We start from the raw sequence: 25896 nt of genomic DNA on the forward strand, positions 1-25896 counted from the left end.
GACCCCGCGAGCACTTTGCCTCTGCATGTGCCCCGCGCCGGCCGTGTCAGAGGCTAAGCACCTCACGTCTGCAGGCAAAGCAGTCTCTTCCAGCCCCCCAGCCCAATTCAGAAGAAATCAGCAGTTGAGCTCAGGTGACCTCAGTTTAATCAGCTGAAGCCACACCAGCTGAAGTTACCTCTAGCAGCACAGGCAAGGCTACATAAACCGCCCCGCCGCAGCCCCTGGGCTGCTGTTTGCAGGGTGCTGCTGGGGAAGTGTGGAGCAAGGAAGTTTTCCAATGGGCTGCAAGGTTTGTAGAGTACCTGTCTGACAGCAGTTGATGTTGTTTGAAATTGCGTTTGATGCTAATTTACCTTGAGTTTGTTTGAATAAGCTGAGATGATATCAAATGGGTTTAAGTCTCTGCAGAGTTTTCACAGGCACAGAGTTGTTTCCACCTGACTAAACGGCAGAGATATCCGGATAACAGAGCCCCATTGGTGTGTGTAATCCAGGTCTTGCTTTTGATTTGTAAGGGGCTTTGAGATCTGATTTAAGAAGCACAAGATGTGTGAAAAAACTTATCAGAGGTACAAGCTATTTTTATTTTATTGAGGAGCGTAATTGAATTTATTTACTTTGCAGTGTCTTGTTACTTAGCAGTTCAAAGCAGTAAAAGAACGAATTCTCCAGAGAGGGTTAAAATTCAGAAAGCCAGTTACATGAGTGGACCTGCACTGTCAAGCACAACTTAAAATATATTTCTTTCTCTGGATGATGATATGGAAATTAAAACATTACTCATGCTCTGTTCTAACCAAACCAATAATCTACGCACCAGATGCATAGCCCACTGGTTACTTTGTGCATTGCCAAAAAGGCTTCTCTAGTAATTTGTTTAAAAACTGTTTTTTGGCATTTGCATACGTAAAAGGGGGTTGGTTTACCTTCCCGTGTTTAATAAAAAACAGCTGCAGAGAACATTAAGTGTAATTTCAAGGAAAATCATCTCAGAACAGATTGTAGTCTATAGCTTTGTATTTACTGAGTAACACTTATTTTCTGAAATAAGCTCAGCAAATTCATTTCCTGTTGTTTTTATTATTGCACCGGTACCTGGGGGCATGAGCTGGGGATTAAGGCTTCATTGTGCAAGGTGCTGTACAAACACACGTAATGAGGAGGTAATAAGCAGAGGGCAACTCTGTTATCAGCCAGCCAAAGACATTTAAGAACGTTAGCGGGGCCATGTATCTCTTGTTGTCTAGAGTTGATGAAAACCTGCAACTTATATTCACAAAATAAGGGAAAAATATATCTCAGTTTTTTAAAAACCAAGAAAACTTTATGCCAAAATGGAAGGAAGCTTATTCTGCAATGTTTTGGAGCAGCTATATTGGTAATTTTGCAGCTGCCAGCAGTGCAGTAGGTGCTTGCACCATCCCACTTCAGAGAGTTTTGCTCGTAATTTTTCATGCAGCAAAGCCACAGATAAAATAAAGAAGAATTCTGTAGATGAATCTGCAAGGCTCTTGTCTTCAAGCATTAAAGTTTACAGTGCTGAACGGAAAAGGGATCGATGATGTGTCTGAGCCCGAGAGGAATACTAGTCTTTGAGAAGCATGAGCGAGGGCATGAGAGCACAGAGAAAACGAGCTCCTCTGACCAAGCCATGGCTCCTAGAGCAGAGCTTGCCCACACGTGTGCGAACGCTGCTTCTAGCTGGGGGCTGAGGGAGCACTGCTGCAGATAGCGATCGACAGGAGGGCAGGGGAAGCAGAAAGGAACCAATTTTGCTCTGAAGCTCAAAAGCATTTTGCCAGACAAACCCCAGCAGCAGGTCTGTAGGCTGCCAAGCGTTCTCCCATTTGATGAAGGCACTGGAAACCAGCTGACTATAATTTGTGAAAATTAGGATGTTGATCCAAGAGTATTTTTTCCTTTTTTTTTTTTTTTTTTTTTTTTTTCTCCCCTCTCCTTCTGGAAGAGAGAAATTGTGTGTGTATGATGTCCTGAAAGCCTCCTGGAATCACTGTACTGCTTGTAGTTGCCCTTTTGAGGGAAGGAAAATCTTCCCTGGACATGAGAACAGCCCTGTTCCCCTAGGGACTGCCAGTGGGTCTGTTGCTTCTGCAGGGCCTGAGCACTTTTGCGACAGCACATGTCTCTGGTTGCAGCTGGGACCAGAAGTAGCCAAGCTGTTGTGCTCTCTTTTCCTCCTGCCAGGGGAATGTCAGGCTGCTGATGGGACCATCTATAGAAACAGCTCAGAATTTGTCTCTGCCTGTCTTTACATCTGGAACAATGGGGATGCTTCGCTGTATTTGTCTCGAGCTCTCCGGTTAGATATCAGAAAGCTTCCAAAAGCTGCTGTAGCTCCTGCAGCTGGACGTATTCTCTGGATAAAGCCCATCCCAGTCCCAGTTCACAAATCCTCGAATTACACAGCTCTGGCATGGCTCTGAGGAGCTCTCCCAGGGGAGGCAGCAGGGCATGGGTTAAGCACCATGTATCAGATGATTTGTGAGGGGTAATACTTCTCCATTCCTTTGGGGTTCTTGAGGCTTAGATCACATTAGATGAGCCTTTATGCTGAAGTCCTTTATTTTCCAGCTTCTGCCTGTATTCTAAATTTTATTTCCCAGTTCAGAACAGCAAGGCACACAAAACAAGTTTTCTTGCAAACCTCCACGCAAGTTCACTCTGAATCACTTCATGGTAACACCAAAACAATTCACTTCTTACTAAATTTAGATCAGATTCAAGTGGTCCTACTTAGGCTCAGTGTTTTCTTACTCTCTTCTGATGAAAATATGGGATACAACTCCATTGCACATGAATCAGAAAAGCAAGTCTTGCTTTTATTATGTTAGATCAAAACAAGAAACTTTAGAGGGTTTTACTAACTCAGGACTGGTTTCTAAAGGCACCTCGGTGTTTGAGAGACTCAGATTTCATTAATATTCTGTGTTTGCTTCTCTGCAGCTCCTTTGAAAATCTGGGCTTAATACCCTGAAATCAAGCTTGTATTAAAATATCATTTGTAAAAGAATGTAAATAGGTGGTTTGAAGATATTTTAAGATTTTTTTAAAGTCTTCTAGTAAGTGGTTCAATATATCATAGCATGGAATGGAAAAGGTCCAGAGGACTCCTTTTCCTGGGCAAAATGTGATCAGAGGAGGTCATGGCATTTGGGGAGGATGGCTTGGTGTTGTCAGGCTGGTTCCCCTGCCGCCTCCCTTAGCAGTCTACTTGAAGCCAAGAGCCCGGTAGATGGGTGTACTACAGATGAGAGAATTAGGAGATGCTTTCTTAGTGAGAAACAGAACAAAACATTGTTCTGAAATGTCACAGTTGTGCTCAATGTACCATTACCTGTCCCTCCTGGGTAAGAGGGCTCCTGCTACCTGTATGGAAAAGCTCCTGGTAATGCACCTACAGAGACAAGGGGATGGCACAACCATGTCTACAGCACCTGTATTAATTCCTTATTGAGTATTTATAAGTGAGAGCAGGCAGTATGATTTGTGTAATGTACTGTGATGTAAATGCTAACTGCAAGTGCTGGAAATACTTGATTAAGGCCATGGCAGAAGAGATAAGGAGAGAAGTGCTCAGCCAGAGATGCTGAGACGCGGTGTACAATGTTGTTCTTCCCAAAAGACACAGAAGTCTATTGAACAGCCTTTTCCCAGAGTTACCTGTTGGAAGAAAGGCGTCTCCTGTGAAAGACGCACTTGAAGGCTCATCAGCTGAGCCCTGCTTGTTCCCCTGATCCCAAGGATCTGTGCTCTTCAGCACTGCTGCTGCAGATTGCTCAGCACTCCATGGCTCTGTTTGTTATCTTGCCAAAGCTAATTAAAATCAAGGTGAGCGGGCCGGCTGCAGGCAACCTGCTTGCTCCTTCCCTCTGCCACTGTAAGTCATTAACGAGCAGTGCAGCGAGCAAACACACTCCTGCCTTTGAAAGCTGAAGGACTAGCCTGGCTCTTACACAGGCACATGGTAAGTCACGAAGATGCCAAGCAAAAGCTTTTAAAAGTCTCCTTTTCTGCTTTGCTCTGAGGGTTTCTTTGCTGTTCCCTACCATCACCACCGATAACAGATCCTTCCCCCGACAGGGAGCAAATCCCCAGGGGAGGCCTTCTGCCTTCGCTGCCCCTGCCTCACCTCTGTTACAATACTTGTTTCTAATAGTAGCTAATTATATTTGCATAAAGGTTAATTGTTCCCAGGAGTTGAAGGAGAGTCAGCAAAAGCCCATGGGGAAGTAAGTGCTGAACAAAGGGATGTTGGGAGGTGGCTGGGACAGAGCTGTGATAGCACCAAGATCTGACGGAGCTCCACGGAGACCTTGGTGCTGCTCCCTATGCACTGCCCTGGGCTCCTGCTTGTCTCTCTGCTCAAGTTTCCCTCTTTTAATTCTTAATTTTCCAGTCCCAAGGCCCTACCCCACCCTTGATCGCAGCAGCCAATTTTCCCTGGGTTTCCTTCCTCGCCCTCTGGACGTGGTGCCCATCCATTTTCTAAAATTAGCCAACCTAAAATATCTGTCCTTAGAAATGGTCTTCTATCAAAGGCAGAGGGGACGAAGAAAGGGCTGAGAGAAGTGGGATTCATAGCCTAAATTTACTAATTAAAAACAGCAATGGAGAAATGAAGTGACTGCTCCCAAGTCGTGCAGAAATCTTGTGGCCAGCAACTGAACCCAGGTCCCCGAGTCCCCTCCCAGTGACTTTCCCACAAAACTGTCTTTTATTTTGAGGCAGATGTGTTTCCATCTGAGGAGCAGGTTTCCTCAAACAGTGGCAAGATAATTAGCCCTTTACATGGATGTTTTCCTGATCTCCATGGCAAGTACAGCGACTGCTGGAGCAGAAATCACAGCTTTCCAGACCTTTCGACAGCAGTATCTATGCGGAGGGAAAGGCGTCCTTCAGGCATCTGAAGGAGTGGGATTATGATTTAGATGCACATACAGCAGGGTTTTATTTTTAAACCATTTATGCTGAACTTTAAAAAAAAAAAAAAAAGCTGTTTTAAAACAGCCTTGAGCAATGGGAGATGTACAGTTAAAGGCAGCCATGAGGGAGTGGTAAAGGGTGGGGAACAACAAAAAAGGCACAAGAGGAAAAATAGCCCCAAATGTCCAACTTCTGTTAACATTTGGAGCCATATGTAAATGAACAATTACTTTAAACTATTCTGAGAAGTGTCTAACAAGCTTTCAGTTTCCTACTGTCTCCATGGCAAATGCTGTGTGCCTGACAGAAAGCAGCGCGGCCGCTTGTTTTCTCTGTGCAAAAGGGAGATACAGCAAGTCCATTAGTGAATTGAGCAGGGATTTGGGGGCTCTCATCTCACCTTGGCTGTTAACTCCTTGTCTGGGTTGTCCTTGGGGAATTCAGCTGACTCTGACCAAGGGTCTCCTCCTTGAAGCTATGGCTCATTTTCCTTCTGAGCAGCTTTGGTAGGAGGTGCATTCAGCCCATCGGGACACTTCTTACCAAGGCTTGTTCCATCAGAACTTCCCCTATTGAACTATTTTTAGGGATTGTTTCACTTTGATTAAATGATAAAAACGAAGCAGGGCTGGAAAGAAAGATAATCTTGCTTCCTGTGAGTGATCCACAGTTTAGGCAGGGATAGGAGCCTGGAAACTCCAGGAATTCAAGCCCCAAATAATGCCAGTGCTCTGAGTTTCTCTGTGTCCAAGAAGGTTTTTAGTAGCTCTGAAACCAAACCTGTGCCTCATCAGTGCAATTCATTATTATTTTTTTTTAAAGCAAAAGAATAAAGCAAAGCCAAGATGTCACATCGATTTTTGTGAGTGAAAAGCTGAAGTTCAACAGGAAATTCCTCAAATAGCAAGTTTTCTTTTCCAGATGGAACGAGTATTTTAACATTTCAGAATTGCCTTGGAATGGGGAACTCTGGCTTCCATCCACCTGTGTCCGTATGCATGTACTCATGTCTCAACAGCTTCATGGCTATTGCATCAAAGGGGTTAAGGGTAAATGATGGCTGTATTTTTTTTATCCACACGTTGAATACCAGTGCCACAGTAAATACAGCACTCAACGCTTGGGCTGGGTTAATACCACAAAGGTAGTGTACACTTGCATGTATTTAGCTTTGCTGTGAGGTGAACGAGTACAGGCGTTAAGGAAGGTGCAGCACGTTCAGGTTTTCAGCTGCCGTGCAGTCCCACGAAAGTCCACAGCAGCGGACTGGTGGGCAATTATTGTTGTGATTCCTATTTGTGCGCACAGACCAGTGCCAGGACTGGCCAGCATGGGATGCCCCAGCATCAGGGCACAGTGGGTGAATTCTCAAGGAGTCTGAGGGAGGGCAGAGAGGAAAGGAAATCTCATGCCAGGTGCAAAGATGGGCTCAGGTTCTTCTTGGCTTCAGGATGAGAGGCAAGGAGTATGAAGAGAAATGCAGTGAATTCTGACTGAACAGTAAAAAATAAAAATGATAATCGTGCATTATCCATCCTTGGAGTTATTTAGAAACTGCTTGGGCAGGGTTCTGGCCAGCCTGCTCCAGCTGCCTTTGCCTGAGCAGGGTTTGGACCAGATGATCCCCAGGGGCTCCTCCTGTGCCCACACAAGCCACGTGAACCAGGCAGAGCAGAGGCAGAGGGTGGCTGTTCACCAGGCATTGTCTCTGACCTGTGCAGCAATGGTGCTTCTCTCCAGCTGGCAACCTGAGTAGGACTGCAGGGGCAGGAATCTGAGTCTATTCAGTTGCAGGGGAAAAAAAAAAAAGCAAGACACTAAAATATGTGCAGCACTCTAGAGCAATCCCAAATATTTATATTGTCTACTGAAGTCTTTTGTTCTTCTTCATATTATACAGAATAATGAAGCAAACTTAGGATATAATATCCTTGCTGTATGTTAGGCTGTCAAAGAATGACAGTACTATTATGGGTCATGAAACCCCAGGATGTTTAGTGAATTTACACAGCTTAGTGTTTTAAAGAGTGAGTCATTAGGCTCCTGTCACTGTAACTCTGCTCAAGGGCTGGGTTTTATCAGCCACAGAGGCTTCCTAGTGAATCCAGCCCAGGATGCAGCAAGTTACTCCCTTTGTTCATGCTGGTGCTTGAATCCCACCTTGCCCTCATCTTTCAGGCTGTTGGGCCCACAGTTTCTTGGGGATTTACACTTGAGGAGGGGATGATGCTCCTGCTCTAACCTGAGAGCTCCTGTCTGTCCTTGGGAGTCAGTTGTCTATCACAAACTGTTCTCAGGAGTTTCTCTTCAGCCCTTTTATGTATAAGGGCACAAGGAAAATGAGTTAATACTGCTTGAAAGCCATGGTTTAGAAGCAGTAACTTTAAACTAGCCCATCATTTTAGAAAGTAGCTGGCAGTTCAGGCTAACAGACCTTGTATGGAGGTGTTTCAGTTCAGTGGCTTCTATCCTTGTGTTTTAGGTGAGGTTATAACCATTTGGATGGTGGCCCTGCTTGGTTGTACATGGTTGCTGCCTTTCCCACTCGGGCAGGGCCCTTGTGTGTCCACATATGAGTGTTAGCATTGCTTGAATGTGAGATGTCCAATGCAGTCCCTACGTGGTGTTTGAGCAGGATTTCTCAGGGGCTGCAGCCCAGGAGCTGTGCCCACGGGTCAGGACATCATCCTGAAAGGGGCTGTAGCTGCAGTAATGCTTAGATGAGAGTGAATTACCCGTGTGGCAATAATCCTGTTCTTCTCTCTGCATTATACAGTCATGTCTGTTGCTTTCAGCTCCTGTTGAAATGAGATAATTGATGGTTTTGCATCCTCCCTGCTAGCCCCCAAGGCAGCCAGGTGATGGCCAAAACTCACAGCAAGAAGGTGGCTGAAAGACCCCTGCCGTAGGTTTCTGCTCTGCTGGAGTGACAGCAAGCACTGGGGAGTCTGAAGGGAGCAGTGACAGGTGACATCAAGTGTTAGGTGTGACAGGCCTGGGAGAGTCCTGATTCCTGGAGTCCCTCGTTATACTAGATTTCATGTTCTATGAAAAAATATATATAAAAAAAGATAAGCTAAAGAGAAGAGAATTTGTTTCTCGCTTCCAGGATTTGGAAGAGAAGCCCAGATCATGTAGGACACATTTCATCTGCATTACAGCTGCTCCCTTTTCCCCATTCAGAGGTCAAGAAAATACATTTTTGAATCTAGGATCAGAGACATTTGCCAAGAGAAACTCAGTATTCTAGAGGGAAAATTGTTATTACATTTGCAAAACCTGAAATTTGTGTAACAAGTAAATGTAAAACAAATGTGACATAAGGAGTAGGAAAGAGTGGGTGGGGGAAAGCAAGGAGATGAAGTAGAAAGTCACATCAGGGTTTAGCCCAAAAGTCCCAGTGTCAGCTCTGCCCCTTTACAGCACAGGATTTACAGCGCCGAGCTCCCCAGAAGACACAGAGAGCTCTGTGCAGGAGGGCTACAGGGCACGGCCTGTGCCTTGGTCCAGCTTTGGGCACCGACACGAGCTTGGCTCCTCTGTTGCATTTTTGCAGTAATAACGAGAAGCCACAATAAAAACGTATTGGAAGTCAGCATCGGATGAGGAGCTATTTCAGGTCAAAGTTCTCAAACTACGCGGAGTTTCTAAATATACCAAGGACATTCACACGCTGTTTAGCAAGCAGACATGAGCTCACGCTGCTCATGTTCCAGATCGAGCCTGCCCCAGTCCACAAATTAAGCAGCTACATTCAAAGGTGCTGAGCTCACACTAATATTCCTCATATGCGATTCCTGTTCTGCAAGCCATCTCAGGAAATGCTGTCATGGATATTTATAGAATTATCATTACTTTTCCATTTTCTTCTGTTTGGAAATCAAATGTTTTATGAACAGCTGAAAGGATCATCTTGCATGATGCGAAACAGGTAGTGCTCCTTGTGCACCCATACATACAGTCCACATGTGTAGGATGCAGGTATTGAGCTCCTCTGGGCAACTATCTGAGAGAAGAGAAATAAAAAGCAGGCATTTAGCTGCAGCAAGGCACGCTCTGCATTGCTCCTTATCTGAGGATTTGCTAGTAGCACCACTGGGCAGAGCAAGCATGCAGCGAGAGAAGGGCGCTAGCGGAGCAGCTGCTCGTGCAGAGTAGCAGCACCGCAGGTCTTGGGTGGGACACTCATGCGTGGTGCTGTCCCAGCTGTGCTCCATGTCCTGGTGGTGCTTTGTACCTCTGCTCGGTCATCCAGGTGGGATCCTGCAGGATGGAAACAGGAGCAGAGACACGCTTCTCTCTGCTCCCTGAGACCTGGATCCCAGAGCTGGGGCAGTCCTCTCCCAGAGGCAATACGCAGGGTGCACTACAGCATTTTCCATTTTGTCACGTATCCCTCAATTGATTTTTCAGTGTTGTGCTTTGGGGTTGTCATTAGCTGCAGATTGATTGGGTTTGAACAGCAGCAGGGGGCTGCTTAAAGGCGTGGGGCTGCTCCAGCTCACCAGCAGGCACACGTGCTGTTCGGAGATGTCCAGGAATTTGCCTTCCCTGGCCTCTCTCGAGCTGGTTGTCACAACCTCCCTGGCAAAGACGACCGTGTTGGAGGCCTGTTGCTGAAGTCAGCTGGTAGAGGTGCTTTAGGCAGGGCTGATGTGTGCGGGCCGGGAGCTCCCTCCCGCAGCTGTTTGGGTGGCGCAGCACCTGCTGCTGCAGCCTTGGATGCTCTCAGACAGGAGCTGAGCGAAGGGGCTGGGGTGTGTGTATATATATATATATATATTTTTTTTTTCTTAGTGTGTACGGTAACAAAAGCTTCTGTCTGTGAAATTGATGTGTTAGGAATATGTGTCAATTCTGACAACGTTTATATTTCACATGTACATAATTGAGGTAAAGTGCCTTAATGTCAAAACATCCTGTTGTGATGTTTTCACAGCAGCTGGGGGAGGGGGGGAGGAGGGGAGGGTGTTTAAAAATGAAATTCACTTTTTTCAATACCAAAATCATTTGGAAAAAAAATTAGTCTAGACTTTCACGTTGTATTTTTTAAAAAAATCTTTCCCTTTATGGAAGGCATTAAAATGTGAAACTTCCAAATTCTGCCATTTTAAGGAAACTGAAAAATCTGTGTGCCTTACCTGCTACCCCCCAGCCTGCAGGTAACTTCATTAGAACAGTTTCTTCTGCCCATAACTTGCTGTCTACCCTCTACTAATAAAGACCTTCTCCTCTCCATCTCCCAGCACAGACTATGCCATTTATGTGGAAAAAATTAATCTCCAGACCTTCTGAGATGCAAAGAAACGTTTGGCAGCTGGGAACCAGGGAGGTTAAGGCAGAGATTTTGCTACCTAAAACAGGTAAGTGTGTGGTCTTGTTTACAAGAACGCCAAGGTCAAGGGGTTTGCTTCTTCAGGGGTCTCTGACTTGCACCTAAGCTCATGGTAAGGCTGGACTCAGATCTAGGAGCGTAGTTTTAACCAGCCGAGCATTCATCTTCCTTGGCTCAAATGCATCAATAACTTTCAGGGCCGCAGATTAACAGAAGATGACACTTGTGTCTAATGAGACACCGAGGGAATCACACCAGCTCCTGTCCTACCGGGAGCAATCTGCCTCACAGAAGTGCCACGGTGCTCTCACCCAGACATCCCTGCCTCCTGGTTCATTACTGCAGGAGCAGCAGGTGGTAGGAGAGGCCCCTTTCATCCCTAGCAGGGGCAGCTGTGAAGCCTGCAGCGAGGATCAAGGGGCTGCATCCACCCCTTGGCTTTGCTGGTGCTCAGGGAGGTGCAGGAGCTCAGCACCCGCAGGAGGTGGTCCTGGGGCACAGAGCGGGGCTGTGTCCATGTGCAGGCAGCTTGCTGCCTTCTGTCCACAGACCTTCCTCCTCTTCTCTCCCCACAGCCTGGCCACACTCATGTGGATTTGGCTTTTAAACAACATATTAAAAAAAAAATCCTCGCAGGCAAAATAGTGCCTGCTTGTTGCAGCTGTACAAAACGCTTCGCCCAGGCAATTGCACAGGTTGGTTAACTTTAAGTACGCCAAGCAGCGCTAGAGCAGGGAGACCCCAGAACAAAACACACGACATCTGGCTGCTTTTACGAGGCTTCCAATACCCGGTTACTTGGCACACTTTGTCAAAGGCATTTACGGTACGCAAATATTTGCAATATAAAATCACAGCTTGAGTCCCTAACTTGTTTTATCACCACAGCTGAGGGAATTAGATCTTTAGTAAGATCCACTTGAGCTCAGTCACATTTATGAGCCCAGCACCCCGTATTCTCTGGATGGCCCACGTTGTCATGCTAAAGTGACAGCTCTGCAGCATGGAGCAGCTAGATCATCTGGCTAGATCTTTCTGGTTTATTGCCCTTGGAAAGTTTGGGCAGGCTGCAGACCTGAAGAATGGCAATTGAAGACATGCACAAGGGAGAAGTATGTCATCTTTTGGCCACTACTAATTTTCCTTGCTTTTTAGTGTTTTGAAGAAGTGTGATAGCCTTAGGTGCTATGCCTTTCAGTTTGCAAGGTTTGTCCAGGTCAGGATTAACAAGCATCCTAGAAAGACACTGTCCTTGGAGACAGTGTCTTGACTGCCACAATGGGTGGTGGCAGATTTTCTGTGTTTCTCTGGAGAAATCTGTTGAGACTTCGATCTGGGTGCCCCTGAGAGCAGCCCGGAGGTGCTCGGTCTGTGCTGCCAGGAAAACACCCTGTTTTCTGAGCAATGGCCAGATCCAAGCCCTGACCAGCTCATGGGGCATAACACTTCGATGTGAAGGCTTTCTGGAGAAGGAAACTGTAAAACAACAAAAAAATCCCATTAGGTTTCAATGTTTTTGGTACAATAGCAATTCTTAAAAAACGATTGACCGGGTGTAAGTGCAACGAAATTAATGGGTGGTTTTAAGCAAGAAATACAGGCGAGGTAATGCTCTGCCCCATAAACACTTCGTTTGGGCACAGAGAGACTATTAATTTTCATGATTCTTCATACCACAAGACAGAAAAGTAATAGTTCAAGTTGTGTATGATGAAATCTAATGTTATGGTATAATTTTTTCCCATTGATCCGGCCCTAGCCTATCTGGGGTGATTTATAGGAATAACTAGGGACAGGAACTAACTGCAGCATTGTAAGGGCCAGTTAAGTTTATGTGGTGTACTGATGTTCGGAGTTAATAGATTTTAAATTATAGTCTCTGTAGTACTCCTAGTGATGCAAGTTACCCTTGAGGGTCTGAACAGGAGGGCAAGGTGTTGCGGGAAGGGCTGGCGGAGCAGGCAGGCGCCTCGCCAGCTGCATCAGGATCACTTGGGTGTCACTGGCTGTCAGCAGGGAAGCAGCAGGCAAAGCAGCTTCTGGTCACAGCAAAAAAAAAAAAAAAAGACCTCGTGCTCAAGGGTGTAACTCAGCTGTGTAGTCAACAATCAGCAATGGAGCTACCCTGATCTATGCGAGTGAGGGTCTGGATCAGAAATTTGAAGCCAAAGAGCTTAATGCTCCTTTAACATGGGTGAAACAGAACCAGTTCTCTGGTGTCCAGGGCAATTGAGAAGTCTTTGGTTTCCCGGAGCTGAAAATCCAAGGCCAGAATGTTTTATATTTAGATCTGTGTCACTGGACTAGGGTTTCTGCTTTATTGATTTCTTTTTCTTTTGCATGTGCTGTATAAAACACTGAGCATTTCTGCTCTAGAAATGCTCAAGGGATTGCAGGCATCTTTCCTTGCCCCTTTCATGCACAAAAGGCTTGAGGATTTCTTATTTTTATTTTTTTCTGAGAATATCTGGGAGGCACTTGCAGCTCTACACAAAAAGGATGAAGCACCCCAGCTTACCAGTACTCCAACTTCCAGCCTCACTGGGCAGCCATCGCATTGCTGATTGCTATGGCGCTATGGTCACCTCTCCTGACACCTGCCTGTCTTTTCTCAGAGAAACATTAGATTTCCTCAGCTCCCGAGGCAAAACCAGGGATCAGTGTCTCTTTGTAGCCTAGATAGACTTGGCAAAGTAGCTTCTGTCTGCAAGTGATGGCCTGGCCTCATTCTCTCAAGACTTTTGAAGCCATGGAGAAGAGGTTGTCTGGCTTGTGGCCCTTTTCCTGCTCAGAAAACAACACCCTCAGCCTGCTGTGATTGAACGCAGCCAGTGGCAGCACAAAATTGCCTAGAAGAAACCAGGTTCCCCAGAAGCAGACCTGAAAGATGGCACAGAAATTATTACCAAGGCTATTGTTCATGCTGATATCAAACCCTGTACCTCAATGGAGGCGGTCTTAGAGATAAACATGGTCTTGCCTCTGTTCTCTGTTTTTGGGTTCGGTCATGTTAAGATGTAATTACTGGAGCTCAGGATCACTCCATGACTCATCATGCAGCTTCAGGATGGTGCAACCAAATTCATTAATGCACATTTTGTACTGGCAACTTGGTTTGGTTTTAGCCAAGCTGAATGCACAAATGTTTTTGAATAGAATAATTCCTTCTATGCAGTGGAAGTAAGGCAGGGTGTCTGTTTAAATGAAGATTAGGTGTGTAGGTTTTGTTTTTCCAAATGCTTTGTTGAATTTTGAAAAGAAACAAGCAATTAAATCACTTCAAAAGAAAACTGAGGCAATTGAACACACATGCCCTAAACAGAAAGAAAAAAGCTTCACTTCATGCACCATAACCAAGAGATGTATTTAAAAGAAGCTCTAGTGACTCTGCCTGCTATAATTCTTGGATTCCTGTGAAAGAGTGTTTTTTCCTTCACTTAGGCATTGAGCTGAGTTTGCTCTAGACTTGCAAATCAATGCAGAGAGATTTTCTCTGGAGGTGTTTTTTGTCTTTCTCTCCATTGACAGAAGAGGGAAACTCAAGCAGCGGTTCTCCTAATGAAGGCGTTTGGGTCACGGCTCTGGCATCTGAACATTACTTATTCTAGATCAGTCATGAGGTTGTGTCGCTGTCAAGTTATGAGATCAGTCTAGAGCTTAGGCTAGCTTTATTGCTTTTATGTCAGTCAGGACCGACAGACATTGATGTAGTGCAAGTCATTAATAAAAATAACAATAGAAATGCCAAAGGTGTCATGAGTCCTGCCTTGCACTGCAGTAAATGATGGCACAAGATGCAGGGCGCAGGTGAGAGGGGTTATTTGGAGCTAGCTGGCTTCTGCACCTTGTGCATTCACCCATGTGGGAACATAAATTTTGTGTGTCCCTTCAGGATGTGCTCAGAGGTATGTCAGGCAACTTGGAAACAGCAACTGCGGTGTTGAGGCACTGAAAGACTGAGCTGAAAGCTAGGAAATATTCCTGCTCCCTTCAGCCCCTTCTTGATGGCATCCGGGGAAGGTTTACGCCTGCAGAACAAAAGGCCCTGATTTATTTGTTGTGGTAGGAAATACGGAGAATGTCTAAGGTCTGATTCCCACCTAGTCCCGGTGCTTCTCCCAACCAAAAGGCTACAAGTTCAGTAGAGAAAAGGAAAGGTCAGTGTTTTCTTCCATTTTTTCTGCCCCATTTTCTCCGTCTTTGTCCCCATTTTTTTTGGTATAGCTTTTATCTTGATATTTTCTTTGATGCCAAAGCCAGAATTTCATTCACTTTTGCTTTGCTTTCTCTCTGTTTTGCTATGTGTTGCTATGGCAACAGTACACATCCATTCAGAGACCTGATCCAAATGATTTTTTGAAACAAAATAAATACTTTTTTCATTAGTTGTCTGGTCTCAGCCCCTGCCTGTTCTAGTTTGGGCATCCGAATACATTATTTCCTGAAGAGTAGTGTTAAGGAACCTGTGAATAAGTCACTCTTGGTCACATAACAAGGATTTTAGCGTTATGGTTTTTACTTTTGAAACAATATATTTTTCCATCAGGAAGACAGTGTTATTTGCATACACCCAGACTTGAATCCTTTGTGTCACAATCCCATTAAGAACCTTTAGACTCAGAGCACAGTAAAAAGAAGAGCTCATCTTGTCCAGGCATCTGAATACCCCACCTTCCTTCATCCCCAGTGCCACTTTGCTAATTCGTTCCTTTAACCAAGCTTACAATTTCTCTCCCAGGCCTTGGTAAGAAAGGAGTGATGCATCCTGCCTCTAATCCCAGACCTGACCCTCCAACTCCATGCATGCAGGGCGGTTTGGATCCCTGCAGTTTGGTGGCTCTTTATAGCAAGCTTTCCTCAGGATCAATAGCTGCTGCTGAACTGTTTTTACCCTTAATGTCACATTTTTTTTTCAAAAGCTGTTTCCCTCTCCCCTACGCACAGCCCCCACATACACAGACACCCCCTTAGAGCCCCCATCTGTCAGACACAACCAGCTTTGCAGAAGGTTTTGTGTTTGCACTGGGGTTTCTTCCAGCTCTGAGTCACTCTGACATGCTACAGAATCAGCAGCATTTTGCACAGAACAACGTACAAGGGAGAACAGCAAATTTCCAGGCAGCAAGTGAGGGCTGGGCAAGCTCAGCAATAACTCCTGCCCCCTGAAATAGCTCTGCTCTGCGTCCTGCCTGTGCAGCCGTGCCTAATCCCTGCTTTGCACTGATGTACAATATAAATCGGTGGTACCTAGTAGGGATGGGCAAAGGGAAAGACAAAGATGGATCTGGTTCTTCCTACTTTTCTTTTTTTCACCAACTTCCATCTCTTTTTCCTCCCATTGGAACCTTCTGCCAGGCCTCCAGGCACACCTCTTCCTGCTTCGCAGCTGCTCTGACCTGCAGGACCAGGGCTGCTCTGTCCCTCTCCTCAGCAGCCCAGCAGCAGGAGGCAGCGAGATGCCAGGGAAGCCAGCTGGAGGGGCAGCAGCAGGCTCTGTGTCCTCGGAGAGGCATCACCCATGGGGTGAGGCACCCAGGAGCAGGGCACCTGTCTGCTCTACCGAAATCTGAAGGCATCAGCCTTGCTGCAGGGCTTATCTGCTGAAATAGCACCCAGGAACAGCTCTGATCCTGACTCTCCTCCTTCTGCAGAGATACATAGGAGTTAACCTTTGCGGGGGGTAATGATTATTGCTTCTTGGTTGCCCTGTCAATGAAGCAACGCAGCAATTACAGCTCCTGGCTTTAGTTAGACCTCTGAAAGTTACAGCTGCTTCTCAAAGATCACGAGTAGCACTCATCCATCACCTGGAGATGCAGTAAAGAGAGACAGGCCAATCTGTAGTAAGCAGGTTTATTTCATTTCTTCTGACAGCACCTATAGATTAGAGGGCTGCCAAGAAGACACAATGAGGTGCTTCCCCCAGCGTCACTTTCTCAACTCACCAGCACTCGCTGATGAGAGGAGCACGTCCTGGAGCTGCTGCTGGCTACAGCCCTGGTGGCCACATCCCTGTGTGGCCCCAAGGCACTGACCTTGCTGTGCTGTCTGTGTAGGGTGTAGAAAGGAAGAAAAGGGGGAGAAACAAACCTTCTGCCAGAGGCACTGTGGCAAATATCACGTTAGGGCTTTTCTACCCCTAGGGTGTGATCTGCTTTGCTTGTCCCAGCTCTGATCGTAGGCCTTGTTCTACATTAGAGCAGAGTAAAGAGATCACGGGAAGTCCTGTCTGGATAAAATCGTCTTAGGGTGCAGTTCTTCATGGGATGCCTTGGCACAACATCCCAGGAAAGATGGAAAAGGAGCACATCTTCCTCTACCTTCAGCTCACCGCATTGGGGGCTTACATGCTACAAAGTGCCTGGAGGGGCACAAATTCTTTTTTTTACACTTACAAGTCCTGTTTTTTTTCCCACTAATGGGGATTACTGGAGGAATTTTGCATGACTTTTGAGAAAAGCCAGTCTTTCATATCTGTGCTTCCATCTCTCAAATTAGGAGAAGGATATACCAAAAAATAATAAATGAAAATCTATGTAATTAAAACAAACAGAGCCTATTTGCTTGAAGAAACAGGATCAATTTCCAATATAATCCTCTATACAAACCAAATACGACAAAGGGCCTCCTACAGTTCAGTTGCATTCAAGTGACATTGATTAGTTTGATGCTCTGTGGATTGCAAAGCAATTTTGACTGCGTTTGCTTCCATATGCTTTAATGGCAATTTTAGGTAACCTTGTTCCTTGTGTTGCTGCTTTATGTCTAAAATATTTGCTGTACCTGCTAGCAACATCGTCTGACAGATCCCTAGAAGCATTGCTTATTTCTGTTATAACACCGAGTGGCATTAAGCAGGAGTAGAGTTCACCAGGGGGGAAAATCACGCTGCAGGTTATGAAGGGAGTTGCAGAATGGTTTGGGCGAGGAGCTCTTTGCAGGGAGATGTGGCTGGACAAGGCTGAGAGTATGGCTGTGAGAATGAGCTCTGTTCACTGGCTCCGTGAGCTGCTCAGGAAATAGGCTGCGCTTTGCCAGGGAGGCCAGGGAAAAAATAGCAATTAATGCAGGGAGAGCTGTGAGGGTTTCCCCACAGGTGGAAGATGGGTTCCCAAGGAAACTCCACCACGTGGCCACGTGATGGATCTCCTGCGATGTACGTGGTAGATGCAGTCTGTCTTCACTGCGAGCCTGGAGCATGAGGCCAGCACTTGCTGGAGCAGCCGCAGCCCAGCGGGAGCCGAGCTGAGCTTCCCAGAGCTGCTTTCGGGCAGGCTGAGCTCCCTGGCCCCGTCTGTGAGAAAGCTTTGAGGCTCAAGGAGGCAGGGTGCCTCCCCCAGCAGCGCCAGAAGGATTCACGTGAGGCAAAAAGAAGCAAACTGTCCTGCCAAAGAGAGAGGAGAGAGCATGGAAATGGTTTGCACTTAGAGTTTTTGCAAGCGGGGGAAGAGCCGCTCGCTGCTCAGCCCTGGAGCTGCTGCCAGAGCCGGGCCAGCAGCTGAAGCCCTGCCAATTAGCACACTGAGTCGAGCACAAAATATTTGTAAGCGTCCTGTAAAGCTCTGCTCTGAAAGAAATGTTTTACTCTCATCTGTTGGATTGCTAGAGTGTTTTTACAGATCTGCTCCATGGTATAGCCAAGATGCCTGCCCAGCGATCTGCCTGGGATCGGTGTTACAGGCTGCTGCAGGCTGCCAGTGCTGCACTGCGGGCTGTGGAGGTGCTCGTGGGTGTAAAAGTACCCCCGGGGAGAGCTGCTGAGGAAGCAGGGGGGTCACGCGAGCCTTTGTTCTCGAGAACTGCTCGGTGCTTTTCTGTTACCAAGTGCCACTTCAGTATCAAACCCAGAATGTTTCATGGGAGAAATGGAAATGGAGCTTGCAGTTGGGAAAAGTCGAGGTGAAGCAGGTCAGTGCTCTGCTGTCCCTTCCATAAGGGTGAAAGCTGTGCTGCGTGATACAGCCATCGCTTAACGCAACTCATATTGACATCATGCTGCTATTGAAACACCTTTCAGGCAAAAAGGAATGAATAAATGATCAGCTTGCAAACATCATCCAGGACAGGTGTGTTACTGAAGGCACAGTGTGGATTCAGAGAAGCAAGCGGACATTTGGGCTACAGATGTGGGAACAAGCCCCTTGCACTGCATTGCTGAGAGATCTTTCTCCCACAGCAGTCTTGAAGAGAAACTAGAAGATGGAGCCAGGATTTCATCTGAGAAAGGTAAGGTGTGATCCTACAGGTCTCCCTGCAGGGCTCAGCAGGTGGGAAGCCGGCACACGTTGCTGTCTGCAGTGAGCTGAGCTGTGGTTTATCCTCTTTCCCTGTGCATGGAGGTGCTGGCCCCCCTCCCTCTCCTTCCAGCCCATCCTCCTCAGTAGCACACCGTAACCCGTGACCCCTCAGATAAAAGAAGAGAATACTAATTGCTTGGAAACACTCCACAGAAAGTGGACGTTAAGTGGACTAGTGCCGACCAGCAATGGAAATTACAGCACGGACACCACCAGAATCCATCACGACTAATGCGATTAGAGCGGAGAGCACAAGAATTCATAATGATCTGCTCTGTGCCCTGACGTTTCGTCGGTGTATCCAAGGCGGGCTTTGCTCTTCTCCTGCCCTCGACTTGCACACTTTGAAGAGTACAGACAAGGGAGGCCCACCAGGAGACTTTCATCCTACCCTGTACCTCTCTCATAGCACCCTTGTTTCTAATTGTGTGTGGAGACAACAGCAATGGCAATGACTTCATAACAAACCCTCCTAATGAATAAATCATCCTAATTTCAAGGCGAAGTTAGCACAACCATCCACTGTGTCATTTCCATGAATCACAGTGATAAAGGGCCGTGCTTGTTGAGACATTGCTTATGCAAATGCAATAGAGCACTAATGAATGTAAGCAAAGTCCTGCAGTGCCAGGGCAAGGCGAGCTTGTGCCAAAACTCCCAGGAAGCAGCTCCTGCTTTGTCCAAGAGAGCAAGTGACGGGCTTGGGGGGGGAGGCTATTCTTTAAGGATGTATTTTGGGGATATTTCTGATTTATGGACAGTGTGGTCTCTCTCTGAGTTGCTGGAAATGGTGATAGAGAAGGGGGCATTTTGAACCAGGATGATCCAAAGATCAGCTGCTTTGTGCAGAGAGAGCAGCACATGGGGAGGGCACTGTAAGGTGCTGGAAAGGACCCCTGATACTTTGGATTTTCTTCATTATTCTCCAAAGCCTAATCTAATTTAACACCTCACAAAGCAGGGCTTCACTGAGGAGGTATCTCTGTTCTCAGGCAGATCTCGTTGCTGTTGTGTCTGTGCTGATGTTCAGTACCTTGATGTTATTGTCTCTATTCCCTGGAAGCCCATAAAAGAGGTCTAGAGCCAAACAAGGGTTAGCCCTGTGGAGCTAGATGATTTATGGGTGGCGAGCAAGAGAAGGCCCTGCCACAAACAGCCAGAAGGGTGAAATAGCTGCGTGAGGGCCGGGCTGGCAGAGAAAGGAGAAGTGATTTCCGCAAGGTCACACGAGTCACAGCACAAAGCTGGGAACAGGCTTGATGACTCACAGCGAAGTGCCGTATATTGTCCTGCTGATGCAGAAGTCTCTGATATCCCTGACTAACACACCACATCAAGAAATTATTTCATGCTCTGGAATCCGCTGGCACCAAGTATCAGTCAAAAAATGTCTAAAACAGTGAATGTAACTCAATATCCACCACCAAAGGTTTCCTGCTCACAATAGGTGCCAAGAACAATTGATTTTTTTTTTTTTTTTTTACAATTGCTTTCTTTGTTAGGTGATGTCATGGATTATTTATCTCTGAAAGCATTAAATGATACAAAGCACTTGATGAGTCACTGGGAAAAACAATCTTCAAGCCTAGCTGGTGCAAGAAGAAAGGACCAGTGGCAGTCCGCTTAATGGATCTGCTTTAGCAAAAGACGTGAGACCCATAAATTCCCCGGTCTCTGTGTTTCTAACACTTGAAAGCAACTGCATTTCTCCCACCGTTCCCGAGTCCTGCAGTCGAGCAGCAAGCAGCTCCCTGCCTGGCGTTCGGGTTTCAAAGCCAAGCAGCATCGTTCCTCGGAGAGTTTGACCCAGTGAGGTTGGCGGCATCACAGCATGTGCTGCTGCCCCCAGCGTGGCTCCGTCAAAGCATCCCCAGCGAACTGAGCAGTTACCAGGTTTTTATAAGGTCCCTGCAATCCCCCTTTGCAGCCTCAAAACAAAGGAAAAGCCTGCCTCGAGCGCACTGATAAAGGGCTTTTGAATGGAGGCAGCTGAATCACACGCCATTTCACAATTAGCACTTTAATTTTGAACATTAATTAGGACGCCGGTGTTTGGAGAGTTTAGTTCTCCTCGACCCACTTACATTGTTCAGAGACGGGCTAAAGAGATACTGAAGTTTGCAAATAAATCAATGGGAAAAAAATGAAAAGTCAGGACCAGCTGGAGCCCATGAGCTGAATACCGGTGACCTGGGAAATGCTTCACAAAAAAAAAGGACTTGCTTACTAGAGCATGGGAAGAAACAATATTTCAGTTACAGTGCCGTGGCTCTAAAGAAATATAGGCACACAGAAGGAAGAGAACGGCTTCACGTGCAAGGTGTAGAATATGTTACAGCTGGGAATCCACGGCCCAGCTTTGGTTCACCAAATAGTTCTCCTAGGAACTCCTACAGTTATCCTATCTAGCTCTCACATCTTCTGAAAATATTATTCTTGTGCAAGACGAAAAGATGTTGCTTATTTGGAGGTGTAAATGCAATAAATTAAAGCCAAAAGTCTGTGAAGAGGCTTAGATATGAATTCATTATGAATACACCCTGATGAAATGAGATTTACTGGCTCTGCTTTGCATAAGGGAGTGGAATGAAACCTGGAAATAAAGACAGACAGAGATGAGCATATCCCAGCTATAATATAAACAGGAGTGCTATTAAGGAGTAGCTACAGGTGAAGCAACAAATATATTTATCCTCAAGAATTAGAGACACTGAAAACACCTGCTGCTTTCCAGAAAGATGAAAGCCAAGAAAAGAGAATTCCTCTCAAGCCAAAGAGAAGAAACTAAATAAGAAGTCAGCTGCAAAACACAGCCCCATTGCAGCACCAGCAGAGCGGCCTTGGTCACGTCCTCAGGGCCACCTGGTGTAGCAGACAGCAGAGCATCCATCCCTGCAGCAGGAGCATCGAAGCAGGGACAGGAATACAGACAGCACGTCCAGCTTGGCAGGGTGAATGGGAATTTTAGGGAGCAGGGAGGACTTTACCTTGTCACACAGTGCTCCAGCCCTTCAGGCACGTACACGAGGACTTCCAAATGCCTCATCCCGGTGTGCAGGAGGCAATGTCTCCCCCCTTCCCTATTGCTGTCCCTGGCACAGAAGAGGCAGGAGCTCAGGCTCTTGCAATTTGCATCAGAGACCACTGCTGGAAAGCAAACAGCAGATTGGTGAGTTGCATGAATGCCATTTATTTTTCTTTATGGTGGAAAAAAAAGCTGCTGTGGAGATCAGGGTCCTATTACTCAGTGCTCTGCATGGTGTTCTGCTTGATTTAAGTGGCAGAAACCTTAATTAAACGGGCCTCTTAATACTGCAGTTGAAACTACTGGAAAGAAACATTTGTCTGGTCAAAGCAAACAGGGTTTGATGAGTTCCCCTGAGGGACCCAGGGCATGAAACGAGAATGGCACAGAGGAGATGCTAGGTCCAGCAGGATATGGCTGGATTATTCCTCTCATACCCTTTATATCTTTCAAACCATCTGTCCGGACTGCAGTGAGCCTTGTAGCCCGCAGATGCAACTGATAAACTGCAAGCTCAATCTGTGGAAGAAATCCAAATTACAGCCTAGGTTCCTCCTTGGGCTCTTGATCTACCCAAGAACAAATCCATCAGCTCAAAGGGGTAATTTCAGATTCATGAAGCTGTGAAAGAACTCAGAAGAAGACCCTAAGAGCCAAATTAGCCCAGAGGATGGTCATCTATGGAGGCAAATGCTTGCAGAGTCACAGAGCTGCCCTGTTCCAAGCACTGCACGGGAGGGCTTTTTCAGTGGGAAGCAGGCAACCGGTGCTGAACCAGCTCTGTGCAGTGGTGGTGAAGCTGATGTGAAAAGGTTCACAGAAATTGTCGCCTTTAAAACATCATTTTTGTCTTTGATCTGCTTAGTTCTTGGTGCTGTGTTCTCCAAAGTGGAAATCTTATTGCCACAAGTGCTCTTTACGTGGAGGTGGCAGCTGAGGAAAGATTTGACTGATTAAATCTACCATCATCTCTGGCACAGGCAATGGCAACAGCTTCACGTCTTTCCCAGCCTTGAAATCCAGATCTGTACTTTTTGGTTCAATTTCTATTCTCTTCCCAAAAGTTTTGCATGATCTTGCTCTGGAAGGGGAGAGGAGAGCAGAACAATGTATCTGACTCGCTGTCTGCAAGAGCCTAGATACCAGTGCAAACAGGTCTGTTTATTTTACAAGCGCCTGTACACATAATATTAAAATCAAATATTGGTTCTGGAGCAGGGACTCATAATGGGACAGTTTTTCAATTTATAAATAGCTGGGTCTGTGTGGGGATTCCTATCAGGCTCACACAAACAAACCTAAAGTCAATATTTGCCACCTCGCCTGTGATCTGCCTGCTTCTGCAGCACCCTTCGCAGGGTGGCCGGGCAAGCCTCCTGCTGCGGCTTCACCTCGGGGCCAGGCACTTCATTCCTGTGCTACATCAGTGATAAATCGAGGAAAAAAAAAAAAAAGGAAATGGGCAAGAAATCACCAGCTCAGCTGCCCAGGGTAGGGTTTCCCTAATGCTCCTGTTCCCCTTGGAGGCAGGACCAAGATGCGCTTGCTTTTCTCCTGCTACTCTGAAATTTTTGTGTGTGTGTGTGCGCACCTTGGGGAAATTTCACCCTTCCTGACACTGCACGGCTTCCACTTCATCTTCATCTGGATTCTCTGTGCAAAAGGGAGCAGCAAAACAGTTTTATAATTGTCCCAGCTTACCAACTAGCTGAAAGCTGGGGACCTGCAGGTTAATAAAAAAATACACGTCTGAAAAGCCACTTGGCCTTTCTGTTAGTATCGCTGCGTTACTTGTTCTAAATTCAAAAGCAGTCCCGAGAAGAATCTAAGGTCTGCAAAGCAATGGGCTGGAAATAAATGACAGGAGGCTGCGAAGGGAGCCTGTTGCTGCCCTAAAACTGAATTTCAGCTTCTCCAATCCAGAAGATTGCATCCATTGAGCTCTCTCCTCCCACTCTGCATCTATTTTTCTATACACGGATGTATAAATACAGTTACTATTTTAACTGCCTTTTAAATACAAATGTTGCCAATTAGCCAATGTTTTGCACTATGCCTGGAAAATATAAAATCAAAGTGTTCATCCAAATCCACATATGGCCAGATCCTTAGTTGGTGTCAATGTTTGCAGCTCTGCTAATTTTTTTGGAGCTGGGCCATTTTATGCCTGCTAAGGATATGGCTCAGTAGAATCCAAGCGAAAGACGCTCTTTGGCTTCTCTAAGATACAGATCTGGACCATTGTTATTACAAATGCTTTAAAAAATCTGGAGTATGTTGGATGTTGGGACTGCGGCTCTGGTAAACAATCATATGCTGGAAGATTTTCCCGCTACCTCCAAGCTCATAAAGCAGAAAATGCAAAGCCTGTTCTCTCTCCTCCTGTTTATGCTGGGACCAATAATGCTAATTTTTGAATTAAATTTCACATATGTCTGAAAGTTGCCTGGTTACCCCAGCCAGAAATCGCACTTGGCAGCTCCGGTTCCTGGCGTGGCTGAGCTCGGCACGGGGCAGCACCGCTGGTGAGAGCTGCAGCACGGGCTGGTCCCTCGCAGGCACCCCGATCACAGCCGAGATCCTAAAGGTGTGGAGAGAGCATGTTTTGGTCCATATTCACTGGGAAATGAGAAATCACCCTCAAGTATGTGTGATTGTAGGACTGAATAAAAATAGGAGCTTAACTGAAGATTAAATCTGCAGAGGCCAAGATTTAAATCCATCAAACTTTAAAAATACTTGGTGAATTCAGATGTTGCACATTTCCTTACCAAGATACTCTCAAGGCAGAGTAATTTGGAGAGAGCTCATTACCAGACCGTGAAGTGGAAGGAATCCTGCATGGCGTTAAACACAGGGTTTTCACTGGTAGGAATAAATGAAGTTGAACACTAGCTGAACTCACCAAAGGGCATTTAAAAATCAAGAAGGGGGGGGTGGGGGGTGGCAAATGAAGTATAAAACAACAAACAGACGCACAAATAGTAAAGATCCCAACGAAGTGTGAACAAGCACATAATGGTAGGTGCTACACTGGAAAAAAAAATAATTAAAAGTTTAAAACGAGAGTGCAGGTAATAGCCTCCACGCCAGAGCTAATATTAGCGGACTGGGGGAGGATTTTACTTCTTTATGAAATAAGTAAAGGAAGCCTGCCTAGCATCATCTCTTGCCTTTGTGCTTCCCACCTGTAGCTGCTGGAAATCTGTGTTTGAAGGGCTGTGCAGGCTTTTTCCCTGGCATTTCTGCCCCCAGCTGTGCGGCAGCCACCCAGGTCGAGGGGCAGTGAGCATTCTGGATGTCCTGGTGAACTTTGCTCATGCTCCTGAGGTACTTCCACAACCCTTGAGGTAGGTGAGATTTTCCACCTTCTGAAATGGATGTGTCCTAGCTCCCTCCCTGTAAATAGGGCTTGGCTGGGGTTAGAGCTGGCTATAAGCACGGTGTCATTGGGAAAAGGGAGGAGAGAAGCCTGCAAGGCTTTCTCAGGCAGGTACAGCGATCTTGAGGGACACTGGGCATTCCTGTTCAGCTCACCCAGACCGTACCTGGACAGCAGGACACCTCCTTCTCACTCCCAGGCCCCAGCAGGAGCTTGGTGTGTTTGCATTTTTCTTACAGAGGCACCAGTTCAGCCAGGAGGAGCCTTTCCGAGCCAGGCATCAAACCAAGGAAGTGTAAGTAAGTACCTTTGTGAGTCACAAATCCTCCTTTTCTGCGGAGTTAGACATGGCACGTATCAACTTCTTTATCTGTGGGTAGAGTCATCATTTGGAAGCTGTTCAGGGAAAGGCAGAGCTGCCTGGGAAGAAAGGGTCATCTCTTCAGCGGGGGAAATCAGCACAGCTCTCTGGAGTCGGGAGCCCATGTTGATTTCTGCCCGCTGAGAATCAAGGCATAACTTCTTTCGATGCATGAATGCACTATTTGTAATCAGCAAATAAAACCCCCTTTAAATAAGAGCCTAATTCCTATGAAGAAAGAATGCATGAGGCATTGAAAACTTGGGTTTTATTAAGTTCCAGTCTGCATTATGTGGAACGCAGAAGAACGAGGTTGCACACAATGTATCGTTTATTAAAACAATTTTACTGACGGTGCAGTTTGGTCTCAGGGACAATGCTGTCGGAGTGAGAGGTAACGGCAGCTTTTGGAGGAAGAAAATACATGAGGAAGAGGAAGAAGGCAGACAAGCAGAGCTTTCCCAGGGCCATGGGACTGCTCCATCCCTCTCAGGGATGGGGTACTGGGGACAGCAGCCTGCCACCGCAGGGAGTTCCCAGAGTAAGTGC

At 46.3% G+C, this 25896-nt stretch overlaps 1 long non-coding RNA gene across 2 annotated transcripts in view; it reads left to right on the forward strand.

Moving 5' to 3' along the window:
* Positions 1–228: 228 nt before the first annotated feature.
* The window catches only part of LOC118178043, a 33553-nt gene continuing 7885 nt past the window's right edge, over positions 229–25896 (forward strand). Inside the window, exons 1-3 of one of the 2 annotated variants that reach the window (XR_004756025.1) lie at positions 229–292; positions 10194–10310; positions 17379–17491. This is a non-coding gene — a long non-coding RNA (uncharacterized LOC118178043). Of the gene's footprint in view, positions 293–10193; positions 10311–17378; positions 17492–25896 lie in introns of those variants that run through there. The other variant, XR_004756024.1, reaches the window with a different exon arrangement.

This window comes from Oxyura jamaicensis, chromosome 24 (genome assembly GCF_011077185.1).
Source record: "Oxyura jamaicensis isolate SHBP4307 breed ruddy duck chromosome 24, BPBGC_Ojam_1.0, whole genome shotgun sequence".
NCBI classification, from domain to species: domain Eukaryota; kingdom Metazoa; phylum Chordata; class Aves; order Anseriformes; family Anatidae; genus Oxyura; species Oxyura jamaicensis.